The 15,675-nt window shown below is 46.4% G+C and overlaps 31 non-coding genes and 1 pseudogene across 31 annotated transcripts; all 32 read right to left on the bottom strand.

Moving 5' to 3' along the window:
- Positions 1 to 132: 132 nt before the first annotated feature.
- Positions 133 to 257, bottom strand: LOC130503343 (5S ribosomal RNA; annotated as a pseudogene).
- Positions 258 to 627: 370 nt separating this feature from the next.
- LOC130503338 (5S ribosomal RNA) lies at positions 628 to 746 on the bottom strand. Its single transcript, XR_008940746.1, has one exon. It is a non-coding gene; the product is annotated as a 5S ribosomal RNA (ribosomal RNA).
- Positions 747 to 1,122: 376 nt separating this feature from the next.
- LOC130503337 (5S ribosomal RNA) lies at positions 1,123 to 1,241 on the bottom strand. The gene has a single exon (XR_008940745.1). It is a non-coding gene; the product is annotated as a 5S ribosomal RNA (ribosomal RNA).
- Positions 1,242 to 1,608: 367 nt separating this feature from the next.
- LOC130503393 (5S ribosomal RNA) lies at positions 1,609 to 1,727 on the bottom strand. The gene has a single exon (XR_008940800.1). It is a non-coding gene; the product is annotated as a 5S ribosomal RNA (ribosomal RNA).
- Positions 1,728 to 2,103: 376 nt separating this feature from the next.
- On the bottom strand, positions 2,104 to 2,222 carry LOC130503392 (5S ribosomal RNA). Its single transcript, XR_008940799.1, has one exon. It is a non-coding gene; the product is annotated as a 5S ribosomal RNA (ribosomal RNA).
- Positions 2,223 to 2,596: 374 nt separating this feature from the next.
- On the bottom strand, positions 2,597 to 2,715 carry LOC130503391 (5S ribosomal RNA). Its single transcript, XR_008940798.1, has one exon. It is a non-coding gene; the product is annotated as a 5S ribosomal RNA (ribosomal RNA).
- Positions 2,716 to 3,087: 372 nt separating this feature from the next.
- On the bottom strand, positions 3,088 to 3,206 carry LOC130503339 (5S ribosomal RNA). The gene has a single exon (XR_008940747.1). It is a non-coding gene; the product is annotated as a 5S ribosomal RNA (ribosomal RNA).
- Positions 3,207 to 3,576: 370 nt separating this feature from the next.
- Positions 3,577 to 3,694, bottom strand: LOC130503341 (5S ribosomal RNA). Its single transcript, XR_008940749.1, has one exon. It is a non-coding gene; the product is annotated as a 5S ribosomal RNA (ribosomal RNA).
- Positions 3,695 to 4,070: 376 nt separating this feature from the next.
- LOC130503344 (5S ribosomal RNA) lies at positions 4,071 to 4,186 on the bottom strand. The gene has a single exon (XR_008940751.1). It is a non-coding gene; the product is annotated as a 5S ribosomal RNA (ribosomal RNA).
- Positions 4,187 to 4,563: 377 nt separating this feature from the next.
- Positions 4,564 to 4,682, bottom strand: LOC130503390 (5S ribosomal RNA). The gene has a single exon (XR_008940797.1). It is a non-coding gene; the product is annotated as a 5S ribosomal RNA (ribosomal RNA).
- Positions 4,683 to 5,056: 374 nt separating this feature from the next.
- LOC130503389 (5S ribosomal RNA) lies at positions 5,057 to 5,175 on the bottom strand. The gene has a single exon (XR_008940796.1). It is a non-coding gene; the product is annotated as a 5S ribosomal RNA (ribosomal RNA).
- A 374-nt stretch (positions 5,176 to 5,549) lies between these two features.
- Positions 5,550 to 5,668, bottom strand: LOC130503387 (5S ribosomal RNA). The gene has a single exon (XR_008940794.1). It is a non-coding gene; the product is annotated as a 5S ribosomal RNA (ribosomal RNA).
- A 374-nt stretch (positions 5,669 to 6,042) lies between these two features.
- Positions 6,043 to 6,161, bottom strand: LOC130503386 (5S ribosomal RNA). Its single transcript, XR_008940793.1, has one exon. It is a non-coding gene; the product is annotated as a 5S ribosomal RNA (ribosomal RNA).
- Positions 6,162 to 6,535: 374 nt separating this feature from the next.
- On the bottom strand, positions 6,536 to 6,654 carry LOC130503385 (5S ribosomal RNA). The gene has a single exon (XR_008940792.1). It is a non-coding gene; the product is annotated as a 5S ribosomal RNA (ribosomal RNA).
- A 374-nt stretch (positions 6,655 to 7,028) lies between these two features.
- On the bottom strand, positions 7,029 to 7,147 carry LOC130503384 (5S ribosomal RNA). Its single transcript, XR_008940791.1, has one exon. It is a non-coding gene; the product is annotated as a 5S ribosomal RNA (ribosomal RNA).
- Positions 7,148 to 7,522: 375 nt separating this feature from the next.
- LOC130503383 (5S ribosomal RNA) lies at positions 7,523 to 7,641 on the bottom strand. Its single transcript, XR_008940790.1, has one exon. It is a non-coding gene; the product is annotated as a 5S ribosomal RNA (ribosomal RNA).
- Positions 7,642 to 8,016: 375 nt separating this feature from the next.
- LOC130503382 (5S ribosomal RNA) lies at positions 8,017 to 8,135 on the bottom strand. Its single transcript, XR_008940789.1, has one exon. It is a non-coding gene; the product is annotated as a 5S ribosomal RNA (ribosomal RNA).
- Positions 8,136 to 8,509: 374 nt separating this feature from the next.
- On the bottom strand, positions 8,510 to 8,628 carry LOC130503381 (5S ribosomal RNA). Its single transcript, XR_008940788.1, has one exon. It is a non-coding gene; the product is annotated as a 5S ribosomal RNA (ribosomal RNA).
- A 373-nt stretch (positions 8,629 to 9,001) lies between these two features.
- On the bottom strand, positions 9,002 to 9,120 carry LOC130503380 (5S ribosomal RNA). Its single transcript, XR_008940787.1, has one exon. It is a non-coding gene; the product is annotated as a 5S ribosomal RNA (ribosomal RNA).
- Positions 9,121 to 9,494: 374 nt separating this feature from the next.
- On the bottom strand, positions 9,495 to 9,613 carry LOC130503379 (5S ribosomal RNA). The gene has a single exon (XR_008940786.1). It is a non-coding gene; the product is annotated as a 5S ribosomal RNA (ribosomal RNA).
- Positions 9,614 to 9,987: 374 nt separating this feature from the next.
- Positions 9,988 to 10,106, bottom strand: LOC130503378 (5S ribosomal RNA). Its single transcript, XR_008940785.1, has one exon. It is a non-coding gene; the product is annotated as a 5S ribosomal RNA (ribosomal RNA).
- Positions 10,107 to 10,480: 374 nt separating this feature from the next.
- Positions 10,481 to 10,599, bottom strand: LOC130503376 (5S ribosomal RNA). The gene has a single exon (XR_008940783.1). It is a non-coding gene; the product is annotated as a 5S ribosomal RNA (ribosomal RNA).
- A 374-nt stretch (positions 10,600 to 10,973) lies between these two features.
- On the bottom strand, positions 10,974 to 11,092 carry LOC130503375 (5S ribosomal RNA). The gene has a single exon (XR_008940782.1). It is a non-coding gene; the product is annotated as a 5S ribosomal RNA (ribosomal RNA).
- A 374-nt stretch (positions 11,093 to 11,466) lies between these two features.
- Positions 11,467 to 11,585, bottom strand: LOC130503374 (5S ribosomal RNA). Its single transcript, XR_008940781.1, has one exon. It is a non-coding gene; the product is annotated as a 5S ribosomal RNA (ribosomal RNA).
- A 374-nt stretch (positions 11,586 to 11,959) lies between these two features.
- On the bottom strand, positions 11,960 to 12,078 carry LOC130503373 (5S ribosomal RNA). The gene has a single exon (XR_008940780.1). It is a non-coding gene; the product is annotated as a 5S ribosomal RNA (ribosomal RNA).
- A 374-nt stretch (positions 12,079 to 12,452) lies between these two features.
- On the bottom strand, positions 12,453 to 12,571 carry LOC130503372 (5S ribosomal RNA). Its single transcript, XR_008940779.1, has one exon. It is a non-coding gene; the product is annotated as a 5S ribosomal RNA (ribosomal RNA).
- A 375-nt stretch (positions 12,572 to 12,946) lies between these two features.
- LOC130503371 (5S ribosomal RNA) lies at positions 12,947 to 13,065 on the bottom strand. Its single transcript, XR_008940778.1, has one exon. It is a non-coding gene; the product is annotated as a 5S ribosomal RNA (ribosomal RNA).
- A 375-nt stretch (positions 13,066 to 13,440) lies between these two features.
- On the bottom strand, positions 13,441 to 13,559 carry LOC130503370 (5S ribosomal RNA). Its single transcript, XR_008940777.1, has one exon. It is a non-coding gene; the product is annotated as a 5S ribosomal RNA (ribosomal RNA).
- A 374-nt stretch (positions 13,560 to 13,933) lies between these two features.
- On the bottom strand, positions 13,934 to 14,052 carry LOC130503369 (5S ribosomal RNA). Its single transcript, XR_008940776.1, has one exon. It is a non-coding gene; the product is annotated as a 5S ribosomal RNA (ribosomal RNA).
- A 374-nt stretch (positions 14,053 to 14,426) lies between these two features.
- On the bottom strand, positions 14,427 to 14,545 carry LOC130503368 (5S ribosomal RNA). Its single transcript, XR_008940775.1, has one exon. It is a non-coding gene; the product is annotated as a 5S ribosomal RNA (ribosomal RNA).
- A 374-nt stretch (positions 14,546 to 14,919) lies between these two features.
- LOC130503367 (5S ribosomal RNA) lies at positions 14,920 to 15,038 on the bottom strand. The gene has a single exon (XR_008940774.1). It is a non-coding gene; the product is annotated as a 5S ribosomal RNA (ribosomal RNA).
- Positions 15,039 to 15,413: 375 nt separating this feature from the next.
- Positions 15,414 to 15,532, bottom strand: LOC130503365 (5S ribosomal RNA). Its single transcript, XR_008940772.1, has one exon. It is a non-coding gene; the product is annotated as a 5S ribosomal RNA (ribosomal RNA).
- Between the last annotated feature and the right edge of the window lie 143 nt (positions 15,533 to 15,675).

The raw sequence follows: 15,675 nt of genomic DNA, 5'->3' as shown, positions 1-15,675 counted from the left end.
TTCACTGACCTAGATGGTTTTTGGGGGCTTTCCCGAAATGGTGCTGTGGGCTGCGGTAGTTCCTCACGGTTAAAAAAGTTATGGGGTTTTAAAGATGAGACGCGTTTCAAAATGAAGAAAAAAAAATAAAAAGGGGTGCAAACACGAGGACTTCCCGGGAGGTCACCCATCCTAGTACTTCACTCTCTCCGCCCAAGCACGCTTAACTGCGGAGTTCTGATGGGATCCGGTGCATTAGTGCTGGTATGATCGCACCCGTTAGTACATGACTCGCGATTCCATATATCCTTTTCGTCGGAGAGCACGAGTAGATTTGCGTGGAGCCCAGAAGTTTTTTTTTTTTTTTTGACTTTTTCCATGCATCAAAATGTATGAAATTTGATGTAGTAAACTGCAAAAGCACCCGGAAACAGCGGATCGCATCTCGTTCACAGCCCGTAACATTCGGCAGCCTGTTTGAGGCTCTAAACGGCTGAATTTGGGCTCGAAAAATGGCCAGGCTATTCACTGACCTAGATGGTTTTGGGGCTTTCCGAAATGGTGCTGTGGGCGGCGTAGTTCCTCACGGTTAAAAAGTTATGGGGTTTTAAAGATGAGACGCGTTTCAAAATGAAGAAAAAAAAATAAGGGGTGCAACACGAGGACTTCCCGGGAGGTCACCCATCCTAGTACTACTCTCGCCCAAGCACGCTTAACTGCGGAGTTCTGATGGGATCCGGTGCATTAGTGCTGGTATGATCGCACCCGTTAGTACATGACTCGCGATTCCATATATCCTTTTCGTCGGAGAGCACGAGTAGATTTGCGTGGAGCCCAGAAGTTTTTTTTTTTTTTTTGACTTTTTCCATGCATCAAAATGTATGAAATTTGATGTAGTAAACTGCAAAAGCACCCGGAAACAGCGAATCGCATCTCGTTCACAGCCCGTAACATTCGGGCAGCCTGTTTGAGGCTCTAAACGGCTGAATTTGGGCTCGAAAAATGGCCAGGCCTATTCACTGACCTAGATGGTTTTGGGGGCTTTCCGAAATGGTGCTGTGGGCGGCGTAGTTCCTCACGGTTAAAAAGTTATGGGGTTTTAAAGATGAGACGCGTTTCAAAATGAAGAAAAAAAAATAAAAAGGGGTGCAACACGAGGACTTCCCGGGAGGTCACCCATCCTAGTACTACTCTCGCCCAAGCACGCTTAACTGCGGAGTTCTGATGGGATCCGGTGCATTAGTGCTGGTATGATCGCACCCGTTAGTACATGACTCGCGATTCCATATATCCTTTTCGTCGGAGAGCACGAGTAGATTTGCGTGGAGCCCAGAAGTTTTTTTTTTTTTTTTGACTTTTTCCATGCATCAAAAATGTATGAAATTTGATGTAGTAAACTGCAAAAGCACCCGGAAACAGCGAATCGCATCTCGTTCACAGCCCGTAACATTCGGCAGCCTGTTTGAGGCTCTAAACGGCTGAATTTGGGCTCGAAAAATGGCCAGGCCTATTCACTGACCTAGATGGTTTTGGGGGCTTTCCGAAATGGTGCGTAGTTCCTCACGGTTAAAAAGTTATGGGGTTTTAAAGATGAGACGCGTTTCAAAATGAAGAAAAAAAAAATAAAAAGGGGTGCAACACGAGGACTTCCCGGGAGGTCACCCATCCTAGTACTACTCTCGCCCAAGCACGCTTAACTGCGGAGTTCTGATGGGATCCGGTGCATTAGTGCTGGTATGATCGCACCCGTTAGTACATGACTCGCGATTCCATATATCCTTTTCGTCGGAGAGCACGAGTAGATTTGCGTGGAGCCCAGAAGTTTTTTTTTTTTTTTTGACTTTTTCCATGCATCAAAATGTATGAAATTTGATGTAGTAAACTGCAAAAGCACCCGGAAACAGCGAATCGCATCTCGTTCACAGCCCGTAACATTCGGCAGCCTGTTTGAGGCTCTAAACGGCTGAATTTGGGCTCGAAAAATGGCCAGGCCTATTCACTGACCTAGATGGTTTTGGGGGCTTTCCGAAATGGTGCTGTGGGCGGCGTAGTTCCTCACGGTTAAAAAAGTTATGGGGTTTTAAAGATGAGACGCGTTTCAAAATGAAGAAAAAAAAATAAAAAGGGGTGCAACACGAGGACTTCCCGGGAGGTCACCCATCCTAGTACTACTCTCGCCCAAGCACGCTTAACTGCGGAGTTCTGATGGGATCCGGTGCATTAGTGCTGGTATGATCGCACCCGTTAGTACATGACTCGCGATTCCATATATCCTTTTCGTCGGAGAGCACGAGTAGATTTGCGTGGAGCCCAGAAGTTTTTTTTTTTTTTTTGACTTTTTCCATGCATCAAAATGTATGAAATTTGATGTAGTAAACTGCAAAAGCACCCGGAAACAGCGATTCGCATCTCGTTCACAGCCCGTAACATTCGGCAGCCTGTTTGAGGCTCTAAACGGCTGAATTTGGGCTCGAAAAATGGCCAGGCCTATTCACTGACCTAGATGGTTTTGGGGCTTTCCGAAATGGTGCTGTGGGCGGCGTAGTTCCTCACGGTTAAAAAGTTATGGGGTTTTAAAGATGAGACGCGTTTCAAAATGAAGAAAAAAAAATAAAAAGGGGTGCAACACGAGGACTTCCCGGGAGGTCACCCATCCTAGTACTACTCTCGCCCAAGCACGCTTAACTGCGGAGTTCTGATGGGATCCGGTGCATTAGTGCTGGTATGATCGCACCCGTTAGTACATGACTCGCGATTCCATATATCCTTTTCGTCGGAGAGCACGAGTAGATTTGCGTGGAGCCCAGAAGTTTTTTTTTTTTTTTGACTTTTTCCATGCATCAAAATGTATGAAATTTGATGTAGTAAACTGCAAAAGCACCCGGAAACAGCGGATCGCATCTCGTTCACAGCCCGTAACATTCGGCAGCCTGTTTGAGGCTCTAAACGGCTGAATTTGGGCTCGAAAAATGGCCAGGCCTATTCACTGACCTAGATGGTTTTGGGGCTTTCCGAAATGGTGCTGTGGGCGGCGTAGTTCCTCACGGTTAAAAAGTTATGGGGTTTTAAAGATGAGACGCGTTTCAAAATGAAGAAAAAAAATAAAAAAGGGTGCAACACGAGGACTTCCCGGGAGGTCACCCATCCTAGTACTACTCTCGCCCAAGCACGCTTAACTGCGGAGTTCTGATGGGATCCGGTGCATTAGTGCTGGTATGATCGCACCCGTTAGTACATGACTCGCGATTCCATATATCCTTTTCGTCGGAGAGCACGAGTAGATTTGCGTGGAGCCCAGAAGTTTTTTTTTTTTTTGACTTTTTCCATGCATCAAAATGTATGAAATTTGATGTAGTAAACTGCAAAAGCACCCGGAAACAGCGGATCGCATCTCGTTCACAGCCCGTAACATTCGCAGCCTGTTTGAGGCTCTAAACGGCTGAATTTGGGCTCGAAAAATGGCCAGGCCTATTCACTGACCTAGATGGTTTTGGGGCTTTCCGAAATGGTGCTGTGGGCGGCGTAGTTCCTCACGGTTAAAAAGTTATGGGGTTTTAAAGATGAGACGCGTTTCAAAATGAAGAAAAAAAATAAAAAGGGGTGCAACACGAGGACTTCCCGGGAGGTCACCCATCCTAGTACTACTCCGCCCAAGCACGCTTAACTGCGGAGTTCTGATGGGATCCGGTGCATTAGTGCTGGTATGATCGCACCCGTTAGTACATGACTCGCGATTCCATATATCCTTTTCGTCGGAGAGCACGAGTAGATTTGCGTGGAGCCCAGAAGTTTTTTTTTTTTTTTTTGACTTTTTCCATGCATCAAAATGTATGAAATTTGATGTAGTAAACTGCAAAAGCACCCGGAAACAGCGATCGCATCTCGTTCACAGCCCGTAACATTGGGCAGCCTGTTTGAGGCTCTAAACGGCTGAATTTGGGCTCGAAAAATGGCCAGGCCTATTCACTGACCTAGATGGTTTTGGGGGCTTTCCGAAATGGTGCTGTGGGGCGGCGTAGTTCCTCACGGTTAAAAAGTTATGGGGTTTTAAAGATGAGACGCGTTTCAAAATGAAGAAAAAAAAATAAAAAGGGGTGCAACACGAGGACTTCCCGGAGGTCACCATCCTAGTACTACTCTCGCCAAGCACGCTTAACTGCGGAGTTCTGATGGGATCCGGTGCATTAGTGCTGGTATGATCGCACCCGTTAGTACATGACTCGCGATTCCATATATCCTTTTCGTCGGAGAGCACGAGTAGATTTGCGTGGAGCCCAGAAGTTTTTTTTTTTTTTTTTGACTTTTTCCATGCATCAAAAATGTATGAAATTTGATGTAGTAAACTGCAAAAGCACCCGGAAACAGCGATCGCATCTCGTTCACAGCCCGTAACATTCGGCCAGCCTGTTTGAGGCTCTAAACGGCTGAATTTGGGCTCGAAAAATGGCCAGGCCTATTCACTGACCTAGATGGTTTTGGGGGCTTTCCGAAATGGTGCTGTGGGCGGCGTAGTTCCTCACGGTTAAAAAGTTATGGGGTTTTAAAGATGAGACGCGTTTCAAAATGAAGAAAAAAAAATAAAAAGGGGTGCAACACGAGGACTTCCCGGGAGGTCACCCATCCTAGTACTACTCTCGCCCAAGCACGCTTAACTGCGGAGTTCTGATGGGATCCGGTGCATTAGTGCTGGTATGATCGCACCCGTTAGTACATGACTCGCGATTCCATATATCCTTTTCGTCGGAGAGCACGAGTAGATTTGCGTGGAGCCCAGAAGTTTTTTTTTTTTTTTGACTTTTTCCATGCATCAAAATGTATGAAATTTGATGTAGTAAACTGCAAAAGCACCCGGAAACAGCGAATCGCATCTCGTTCACAGCCCGTAACATTCGGCAGCCTGTTTGAGGCTCTAAACGGCTGAATTTGGGCTCGAAAAATGGCCAGGCCTATTCACTGACCTAGATGGTTTTGGGGGCTTTCCGAAATGGTGCTGTGGGCGGCGTAGTTCCTCACGGTTAAAAAGTTATGGGGTTTTAAAGATGAGACGCGTTTCAAAATGAAGAAAAAAAAATAAAAAGGGGTGCAACACGAGGACTTCCCGGGAGGTCACCCATCCTAGTACTACTCTCGCCCAAGCACGCTTAACTGCGGAGTTCTGATGGGATCCGGTGCATTAGTGCTGGTATGATCGCACCCGTTAGTACATGACTCGCGATTCCATATATCCTTTTCGTCGGAGAGCACGAGTAGATTTGCGTGGAGCCCACAAGTTTTTTTTTTTTTTTGACTTTTTCCATGCATCAAAATGTATGAAATTTGATGTAGTAAACTGCAAAAGCACCCGGAAACAGCGGATCGCATCTCGTTCACAGCCCGTAACATTCGGCAGCCTGTTTGAGGCTCTAAACGGCTGAATTTGGGCTCGAAAAATGGCCAGGCCTATTCACTGACCTAGATGGTTTTGGGGGCTTTCCGAAATGGTGCTGTGGGCGGCGTAGTTCCTCACGGTTAAAAAGTTATGGGGTTTTAAAGATGAGACGCGTTTCAAAATGAAGAAAAAAAAATAAAAAGGGGTGCAACACGAGGACTTCCCGGGAGGTCACCCATCCTAGTACTACTCTCGCCCAAGCACGCTTAACTGCGGAGTTCTGATGGGATCCGGTGCATTAGTGCTGGTATGATCGCACCCGTTAGTACATGACTCGCGATTCCATATATCCTTTTCGTCGGAGAGCACGAGTAGATTTGCGTGGAGCCCAGAAGTTTTTTTTTTTTTTTTGACTTTTTCCATGCATCAAAATGTATGAAATTTGATGTAGTAAACTGCAAAAGCACCCGGAAACAGCGGATCGCATCTCGTTCACAGCCCGTAACATTCGGCAGCCTGTTTGAGGCTCTAAACGGCTGAATTTGGGCTCGAAAAATGGCCAGGCCTATTCACTGACCTAGATGGTTTTGGGGCTTTCCGAAATGGTGCTGTGGGCGGCGTAGTTCCTCACGGTTAAAAAGTTATGGGGTTTTAAAGATGAGACGCGTTTCAAAATGAAGAAAAAAAAATAAAAAGGGGTGCAACACGAGGACTTCCCGGGAGGTCACCCATCCTAGTACTACTCTCGCCCAAGCACGCTTAACTGCGGAGTTCTGATGGGATCCGGTGCATTAGTGCTGGTATGATCGCACCCGTTAGTACATGACTCGCGATTCCATATATCCTTTTCGTCGGAGAGCACGAGTAGATTTGCGTGGAGCCCACAAGTTTTTTTTTTTTTTTGACTTTTTCCATGCATCAAAATGTATGAAATTTGATGTAGTAAACTGCAAAAGCACCCGGAAACAGCGAATCGCATCTCGTTCACAGCCCGTAACATTCGGCAGCCTGTTTGAGGCTCTAAACGGCTGAATTTGGGCTCGAAAAATGGCCAGGCCTATTCACTGACCTAGATGGTTTTGGGGGCTTTCCGAAATGGTGCTGTGGGCGGCGTAGTTCCTCACGGTTAAAAAGTTATGGGGTTTTAAAGATGAGACGCGTTTCAAAATGAAGAAAAAAAAATAAAAAGGGGTGCAACACGAGGACTTCCCGGGAGGTCACCCATCCTAGTACTACTCTCGCCCAAGCACGCTTAACTGCGGAGTTCTGATGGGATCCGGTGCATTAGTGCTGGTATGATCGCACCCGTTAGTACATGACTCGCGATTCCATATATCCTTTTCGTCGGAGAGCACGAGTAGATTTGCGTGGAGCCCACAAGTTTTTTTTTTTTTTTTGACTTTTTCCATGCATCAAAATGTATGAAATTTGATGTAGTAAACTGCAAAAGCACCCGGAAACAGCGAATCGCATCTCGTTCACAGCCCGTAACATTCGGCAGCCTGTTTGAGGCTCTAAACGGCTGAATTTGGGCTCGAAAAATGGCCAGGCCTATTCACTGACCTAGATGGTTTTGGGGGCTTTCCGAAATGGTGCTGTGGGCGGCGTAGTTCCTCACGGTTAAAAAGTTATGGGGTTTTAAAGATGAGACGCGTTTCAAAATGAAGAAAAAAAATAAAAAGGGGTGCAACACGAGGACTTCCCGGGAGGTCACCCATCCTAGTACTACTCTCGCCCAAGCACGCTTAACTGCGGAGTTCTGATGGGATCCGGTGCATTAGTGCTGGTATGATCGCACCCGTTAGTACATGACTCGCGATTCCATATATCCTTTTCGTCGGAGAGCACGAGTAGATTTGCGTGGAGCCCACAAGTTTTTTTTTTTTTTTTGACTTTTTCCATGCATCAAAATGTATGAAATTTGATGTAGTAAACTGCAAAAGCACCCGGAAACAGCGAATCGCATCTCGTTCACAGCCCGTAACATTCGGCAGCCTGTTTGAGGCTCTAAACGGCTGAATTTGGGCTCGAAAAATGGCCAGGCCTATTCACTGACCTAGATGGTTTTGGGGGCTTTCCGAAATGGTGCTGTGGGCGGCGTAGTTCCTCACGGTTAAAAAGTTATGGGGTTTTAAAGATGAGACGCGTTTCAAAATGAAGAAAAAAAAATAAAAAGGGGTGCAACACGAGGACTTCCCGGGAGGTCACCCATCCTAGTACTACTCTCGCCCAAGCACGCTTAACTGCGGAGTTCTGATGGGATCCGGTGCATTAGTGCTGGTATGATCGCACCCGTTAGTACATGACTCGCGATTCCATATATCCTTTTCGTCGGAGAGCACGAGTAGATTTGCGTGGAGCCCACAAGTTTTTTTTTTTTTTTTGACTTTTTCCATGCATCAAAATGTATGAAATTTGATGTAGTAAACTGCAAAAGCACCCGGAAACAGCGAATCGCATCTCGTTCACAGCCCGTAACATTCGGCAGCCTGTTTGAGGCTCTAAACGGCTGAATTTGGGCTCGAAAAATGGCCAGGCCTATTCACTGACCTAGATGGTTTTGGGGGCTTTCCGAAATGGTGCTGTGGGCGGCGTAGTTCCTCACGGTTAAAAAGTTATGGGGTTTTAAAGATGAGACGCGTTTCAAAATGAAGAAAAAAAAATAAAAAGGGGTGCAACACGAGGACTTCCCGGGAGGTCACCCATCCTAGTACTACTCTCGCCCAAGCACGCTTAACTGCGGAGTTCTGATGGGATCCGGTGCATTAGTGCTGGTATGATCGCACCCGTTAGTACATGACTCGCGATTCCATATATCCTTTTCGTCGGAGAGCACGAGTAGATTTGCGTGGAGCCCACAAGTTTTTTTTTTTTTTTGACTTTTTCCATGCATCAAAATGTATGAAATTTGATGTAGTAAACTGCAAAAGCACCCGGAAACAGCGAATCGCATCTCGTTCACAGCCCGTAACATTCGGCAGCCTGTTTGAGGCTCTAAACGGCTGAATTTGGGCTCGAAAAATGGCCAGGCCTATTCACTGACCTAGATGGTTTTGGGGGCTTTCCGAAATGGTGCTGTGGGCGGCGTAGTTCCTCACGGTTAAAAAGTTATGGGGTTTTAAAGATGAGACGCGTTTCAAAATGAAGAAAAAAAAATAAAAAGGGGTGCAACACGAGGACTTCCCGGGAGGTCACCCATCCTAGTACTACTCTCGCCCAAGCACGCTTAACTGCGGAGTTCTGATGGGATCCGGTGCATTAGTGCTGGTATGATCGCACCCGTTAGTACATGACTCGCGATTCCATATATCCTTTTCGTCGGAGAGCACGAGTAGATTTGCGTGGAGCCCACAAGTTTTTTTTTTTTTTGACTTTTTCCATGCATCAAAATGTATGAAATTTGATGTAGTAAACTGCAAAAGCACCCGGAAACAGCGAATCGCATCTCGTTCACAGCCCGTAACATTCGGCAGCCTGTTTGAGGCTCTAAACGGCTGAATTTGGGCTCGAAAAATGGCCAGGCCTATTCACTGACCTAGATGGTTTTGGGGGCTTTCCGAAATGGTGCTGTGGGCGGCGTAGTTCCTCACGGTTAAAAAGTTATGGGGTTTTAAAGATGAGACGCGTTTCAAAATGAAGAAAAAAAAATAAAAAGGGGTGCAACACGAGGACTTCCCGGGAGGTCACCCATCCTAGTACTACTCTCGCCCAAGCACGCTTAACTGCGGAGTTCTGATGGGATCCGGTGCATTAGTGCTGGTATGATCGCACCCGTTAGTACATGACTCGCGATTCCATATATCCTTTTCGTCGGAGAGCACGAGTAGATTTGCGTGGAGCCCACAAGTTTTTTTTTTTTTTTGACTTTTTCCATGCATCAAAATGTATGAAATTTGATGTAGTAAACTGCAAAAGCACCCGGAAACAGCGAATCGCATCTCGTTCACAGCCCGTAACATTCGGCAGCCTGTTTGAGGCTCTAAACGGCTGAATTTGGGCTCGAAAAATGGCCAGGCCTATTCACTGACCTAGATGGTTTTGGGGGCTTTCCGAAATGGTGCTGTGGGCGGCGTAGTTCCTCACGGTTAAAAAGTTATGGGGTTTTAAAGATGAGACGCGTTTCAAAATGAAGAAAAAAAAATAAAAAGGGGTGCAACACGAGGACTTCCCGGGAGGTCACCCATCCTAGTACTACTCTCGCCCAAGCACGCTTAACTGCGGAGTTCTGATGGGATCCGGTGCATTAGTGCTGGTATGATCGCACCCGTTAGTACATGACTCGCGATTCCATATATCCTTTTCGTCGGAGAGCACGAGTAGATTTGCGTGGAGCCCACAAGTTTTTTTTTTTTTTTGACTTTTTCCATGCATCAAAATGTATGAAATTTGATGTAGTAAACTGCAAAAGCACCCGGAAACAGCGAATCGCATCTCGTTCACAGCCCGTAACATTCGGCAGCCTGTTTGAGGCTCTAAACGGCTGAATTTGGGCTCGAAAAATGGCCAGGCCTATTCACTGACCTAGATGGTTTTGGGGGCTTTCCGAAATGGTGCTGTGGGCGGCGTAGTTCCTCACGGTTAAAAAGTTATGGGGTTTTAAAGATGAGACGCGTTTCAAAATGAAGAAAAAAAAATAAAAAGGGGTGCAACACGAGGACTTCCCGGGAGGTCACCCATCCTAGTACTACTCTCGCCCAAGCACGCTTAACTGCGGAGTTCTGATGGGATCCGGTGCATTAGTGCTGGTATGATCGCACCCGTTAGTACATGACTCGCGATTCCATATATCCTTTTCGTCGGAGAGCACGAGTAGATTTGCGTGGAGCCCACAAGTTTTTTTTTTTTTTTGACTTTTTCCATGCATCAAAATGTATGAAATTTGATGTAGTAAACTGCAAAAGCACCCGGAAACAGCGAATCGCATCTCGTTCACAGCCCGTAACATTCGGCAGCCTGTTTGAGGCTCTAAACGGCTGAATTTGGGCTCGAAAAATGGCCAGGCCTATTCACTGACCTAGATGGTTTTGGGGGCTTTCCGAAATGGTGCTGTGGGCGGCGTAGTTCCTCACGGTTAAAAAGTTATGGGGTTTTAAAGATGAGACGCGTTTCAAAATGAAGAAAAAAAAATAAAAAGGGGTGCAACACGAGGACTTCCCGGGAGGTCACCCATCCTAGTACTACTCTCGCCCAAGCACGCTTAACTGCGGAGTTCTGATGGGATCCGGTGCATTAGTGCTGGTATGATCGCACCCGTTAGTACATGACTCGCGATTCCATATATCCTTTTCGTCGGAGAGCACGAGTAGATTTGCGTGGAGCCCACAAGTTTTTTTTTTTTTTTGACTTTTTCCATGCATCAAAATGTATGAAATTTGATGTAGTAAACTGCAAAAGCACCCGGAAACAGCGAATCGCATCTCGTTCACAGCCCGTAACATTCGGCAGCCTGTTTGAGGCTCTAAACGGCTGAATTTGGGCTCGAAAAATGGCCAGGCCTATTCACTGACCTAGATGGTTTTGGGGGCTTTCCGAAATGGTGCTGTGGGCGGCGTAGTTCCTCACGGTTAAAAAGTTATGGGGTTTTAAAGATGAGACGCGTTTCAAAATGAAGAAAAAAAAATAAAAAGGGGTGCAACACGAGGACTTCCCGGGAGGTCACCCATCCTAGTACTACTCTCGCCCAAGCACGCTTAACTGCGGAGTTCTGATGGGATCCGGTGCATTAGTGCTGGTATGATCGCACCCGTTAGTACATGACTCGCGATTCCATATATCCTTTTCGTCGGAGAGCACGAGTAGATTTGCGTGGAGCCCACAAGTTTTTTTTTTTTTTTGACTTTTTCCATGCATCAAAATGTATGAAATTTGATGTAGTAAACTGCAAAAGCACCCGGAAACAGCGAATCGCATCTCGTTCACAGCCCGTAACATTCGGCAGCCTGTTTGAGGCTCTAAACGGCTGAATTTGGGCTCGAAAAATGGCCAGGCCTATTCACTGACCTAGATGGTTTTGGGGGCTTTCCGAAATGGTGCTGTGGGCGGCGTAGTTCCTCACGGTTAAAAAGTTATGGGGTTTTAAAGATGAGACGCGTTTCAAAATGAAGAAAAAAAAATAAAAAGGGGTGCAACACGAGGACTTCCCGGGAGGTCACCCATCCTAGTACTACTCTCGCCCAAGCACGCTTAACTGCGGAGTTCTGATGGGATCCGGTGCATTAGTGCTGGTATGATCGCACCCGTTAGTACATGACTCGCGATTCCATATATCCTTTTCGTCGGAGAGCACGAGTAGATTTGCGTGGAGCCCACAAGTTTTTTTTTTTTTTTGACTTTTTCCATGCATCAAAATGTATGAAATTTGATGTAGTAAACTGCAAAAGCACCCGGAAACAGCGAATCGCATCTCGTTCACAGCCCGTAACATTCGGCAGCCTGTTTGAGGCTCTAAACGGCTGAATTTGGGCTCGAAAAATGGCCAGGCCTATTCACTGACCTAGATGGTTTTGGGGGCTTTCCGAAATGGTGCTGTGGGCGGCGTAGTTCCTCACGGTTAAAAAGTTATGGGGTTTTAAAGATGAGACGCGTTTCAAAATGAAGAAAAAAAAATAAAAAGGGGTGCAACACGAGGACTTCCCGGGAGGTCACCCATCCTAGTACTACTCTCGCCCAAGCACGCTTAACTGCGGAGTTCTGATGGGATCCGGTGCATTAGTGCTGGTATGATCGCACCCGTTAGTACATGACTCGCGATTCCATATATCCTTTTCGTCGGAGAGCACGAGTAGATTTGCGTGGAGCCCACAAGTTTTTTTTTTTTTTTGACTTTTTCCATGCATCAAAATGTATGAAATTTGATGTAGTAAACTGCAAAAGCACCCGGAAACAGCGAATCGCATCTCGTTCACAGCCCGTAACATTCGGCAGCCTGTTTGAGGCTCTAAACGGCTGAATTTGGGCTCGAAAAATGGCCAGGCCTATTCACTGACCTAGATGGTTTTGGGGGCTTTCCGAAATGGTGCTGTGGGCGGCGTAGTTCCTCACGGTTAAAAAGTTATGGGGTTTTAAAGATGAGACGCGTTTCAAAATGAAGAAAAAAAAATAAAAAGGGGTGCAACACGAGGACTTCCCGGGAGGTCACCCATCCTAGTACTACTCTCGCCCAAGCACGCTTAACTGCGGAGTTCTGATGGGATCCGGTGCATTAGTGCTGGTATGATCGCACCCGTTAGTACATGACTCGCGATTCCATATATCCTTTTCGTCGGAGAGCACGAGTAGATTTGCGTGGAGCCCACAAGTTTTTTTTTTTTTTTTGACTTTTTCCATGCATCAAAATGTATGAAATTTGATGTAGTAAACTGCAAAAGCACCCGGAAACAGCGAATCGCATCTCGTTCACAGCCCGTAACATTCGGCAGCCTGTTTGAGGCTCTAAACGGCTGAATTTGGGCTCGAAAAATGGCCAGGCCTATTCACTGACCTAGATGGTTTTGGGGGCTTTCCGAAATGGTGCTGTGGGCGGCGTAGTTCCTCACGGTTAAAAAGTTATGGGGTTTTAAAGATGAGACGCGTTTCAAAATGAAGAAAAAAAAATAAAAAGGGGTGCAACACGAGGACTTCCCGGGAGGTCACCCATCCTAGTACTACTCTCGCCCAAGCACGCTTAACTGCGGAGTTCTGATGGGATCCGGTGCATTAGTGCTGGTATGATCGCACCCGTTAGTACATGACTCGCGATTCCATATATCCTTTTCGTCGGAGAGCACGAGTAGATTTGCGTGGAGCCCACAAGTTTTTTTTTTTTTTTTGACTTTTTCCATGCATCAAAATGTATGAAATTTGATGTAGTAAACTGCAAAAGCACCCGGAAACAGCGAATCGCATCTCGTTCACAGCCCGTAACATTCGGCAGCCTGTTTGAGGCTCTAAACGGCTGAATTTGGGCTCGAAAAATGGCCAGGCCTATTCACTGACCTAGATGGTTTTGGGGGCTTTCCGAAATGGTGCTGTGGGCGGCGTAGTTCCTCACGGTTAAAAAGTTATGGGGTTTTAAAGATGAGACGCGTTTCAAAATGAAGAAAAAAAAATAAAAAGGGGTGCAACACGAGGACTTCCCGGGAGGTCACCCATCCTAGTACTACTCTCGCCCAAGCACGCTTAACTGCGGAGTTCTGATGGGATCCGGTGCATTAGTGCTGGTATGATCGCACCCGTTAGTACATGACTCGCGATTCCATATATCCTTTTCGTCGGAGAGCACGAGTAGATTTGCGTGGAGCCCACAAGTTTTTTTTTTTTTTTGACTTTTTCCATGCATCAAAATGTATGAAATTTGATGTAGTAAACTGCAAAAGCACCCGGAAACAGCGAATCGCATCTCGTTCACAGCCCGTAACATTCGGCAGCCTGTTTGAGGCTCTAAACGGCTGAATTTGGGCTCGAAAAATGGCCAGGCCTATTCACTGACCTAGATGGTTTTGGGGGCTTTCCGAAATGGTGCTGTGGGCGGCGTAGTTCCTCACGGTTAAAAAGTTATGGGGTTTTAAAGATGAGACGCGTTTCAAAATGAAGAAAAAAAAATAAAAAGGGGTGCAACACGAGGACTTCCCGGGAGGTCACCCATCCTAGTACTACTCTCGCCCAAGCACGCTTAACTGCGGAGTTCTGATGGGATCCGGTGCATTAGTGCTGGTATGATCGCACCCGTTAGTACATGACTCGCGATTCCATATATCCTTTTCGTCGGAGAGCACGAGTAGATTTGCGTGGAGCCCACAAGTTTTTTTTTTTTTTTGACTTTTTCCATGCATCAAAATGTATGAAATTTGATGTAGTAAACTGCAAAAGCACCCGGAAACAGCGAATCGCATCTCGTTCACAGCCCGTAACATTCGGCAGCCTGTTTGAGGCTCTAAACGGCTGAATTTGGGCTCGAAAAATGGCCAGGCCTATTCACTGACCTAGATGGTTTTGGGGGCTTTCCGAAATGGTGCTGTGGGCGGCGTAGTTCCTCACGGTTAAAAAGTTATGGGGTTTTAAAGATGAGACGCGTTTCAAAATGAAGAAAAAAAAATAAAAAGGGGTGCAACACGAGGACTTCCCGGGAGGTCACCCATCCTAGTACTACTCTCGCCCAAGCACGCTTAACTGCGGAGTTCTGATGGGATCCGGTGCATTAGTGCTGGTATGATCGCACCCGTTAGTACATGACTCGCGATTCCATATATCCTTTTCGTCGGAGAGCACGAGTAGATTTGCGTGGAGCCCACAAGTTTTTTTTTTTTTTTGACTTTTTCCATGCATCAAAATGTATGAAATTTGATGTAGTAAACTGCAAAAGCACCCGGAAACAGCGAATCGCATCTCGTTCACAGCCCGTAACATTCGGCAGCCTGTTTGAGGCTCTAAACGGCTGAATTTGGGCTCGAAAAATGGCCAGGCCTATTCACTGACCTAGATGGTTTTGGGGGCTTTCCGAAATGGTGCTGTGGGCGGCGTAGTTCCTCACGGTTAAAAAGTTATGGGGTTTTAAAGATGAGACGCGTTTCAAAATGAAGAAAAAAAAATAAAAAGGGGTGCAACACGAGGACTTCCCGGGAGGTCACCCATCCTAGTACTACTCTCGCCCAAGCACGCTTAACTGCGGAGTTCTGATGGGATCCGGTGCATTAGTGCTGGTATGATCGCACCCGTTAGTACATGACTCGCGATTCCATATATCCTTTTCGTCGGAGAGCACGAGTAGATTTGCGTGGAGCCCACAAGTTTTTTTTTTTTTTTTGACTTTTTCCATGCATCAAAATGTATGAAATTTGATGTAGTAAACTGCAAAAGCACCCGGAAACAGCGAATCGCATCTCGTTCACAGCCCGTAACATTCGGCAGCCTGTTTGAGGCTCTAAACGGCTGAATTTGGGCTCGAAAAATGGCCAGGCCTATTCACTGACCTAGATGGTTTTGGGGGCTTTCCGAAATGGTGCTGTGGGCGGCGTAGTTCCTCACGGTTAAAAAGTTATGGGGTTTTAAAGATGAGACGCGTTTCAAAATGAAGAAAAAAAAATAAAAAGGGGTGCAACACGAGGACTTCCCGGGAGGTCACCCATCCTAGTACTACTCTCGCCCAAGCACGCTTAACTGCGGAGTTCTGATGGGATCCGGTGCATTAGTGCTGGTATGATCGCACCCGTTAGTACATGACTCGCGATTCCATATATCCTTTTCGTCGGAGAGCACGAGTAGATTTGCGTGGAGCCCACAAGTTTTTTTTTTTTTTTGACTTTTTCCATGCATCAAAATGTATGAAATTTGATGTAGTAAACTGCAAAAGC

The sequence above is a fragment of the Raphanus sativus genome, unplaced genomic scaffold (genome assembly GCF_000801105.2).
Source record: "Raphanus sativus cultivar WK10039 unplaced genomic scaffold, ASM80110v3 Scaffold0930, whole genome shotgun sequence".
In the NCBI taxonomy this organism is placed as follows: domain Eukaryota; kingdom Viridiplantae; phylum Streptophyta; class Magnoliopsida; order Brassicales; family Brassicaceae; genus Raphanus; species Raphanus sativus.
Note: the sequence above shows the minus strand (reverse complement) of the source record. Positions and strands in the feature narration are given on the sequence as shown.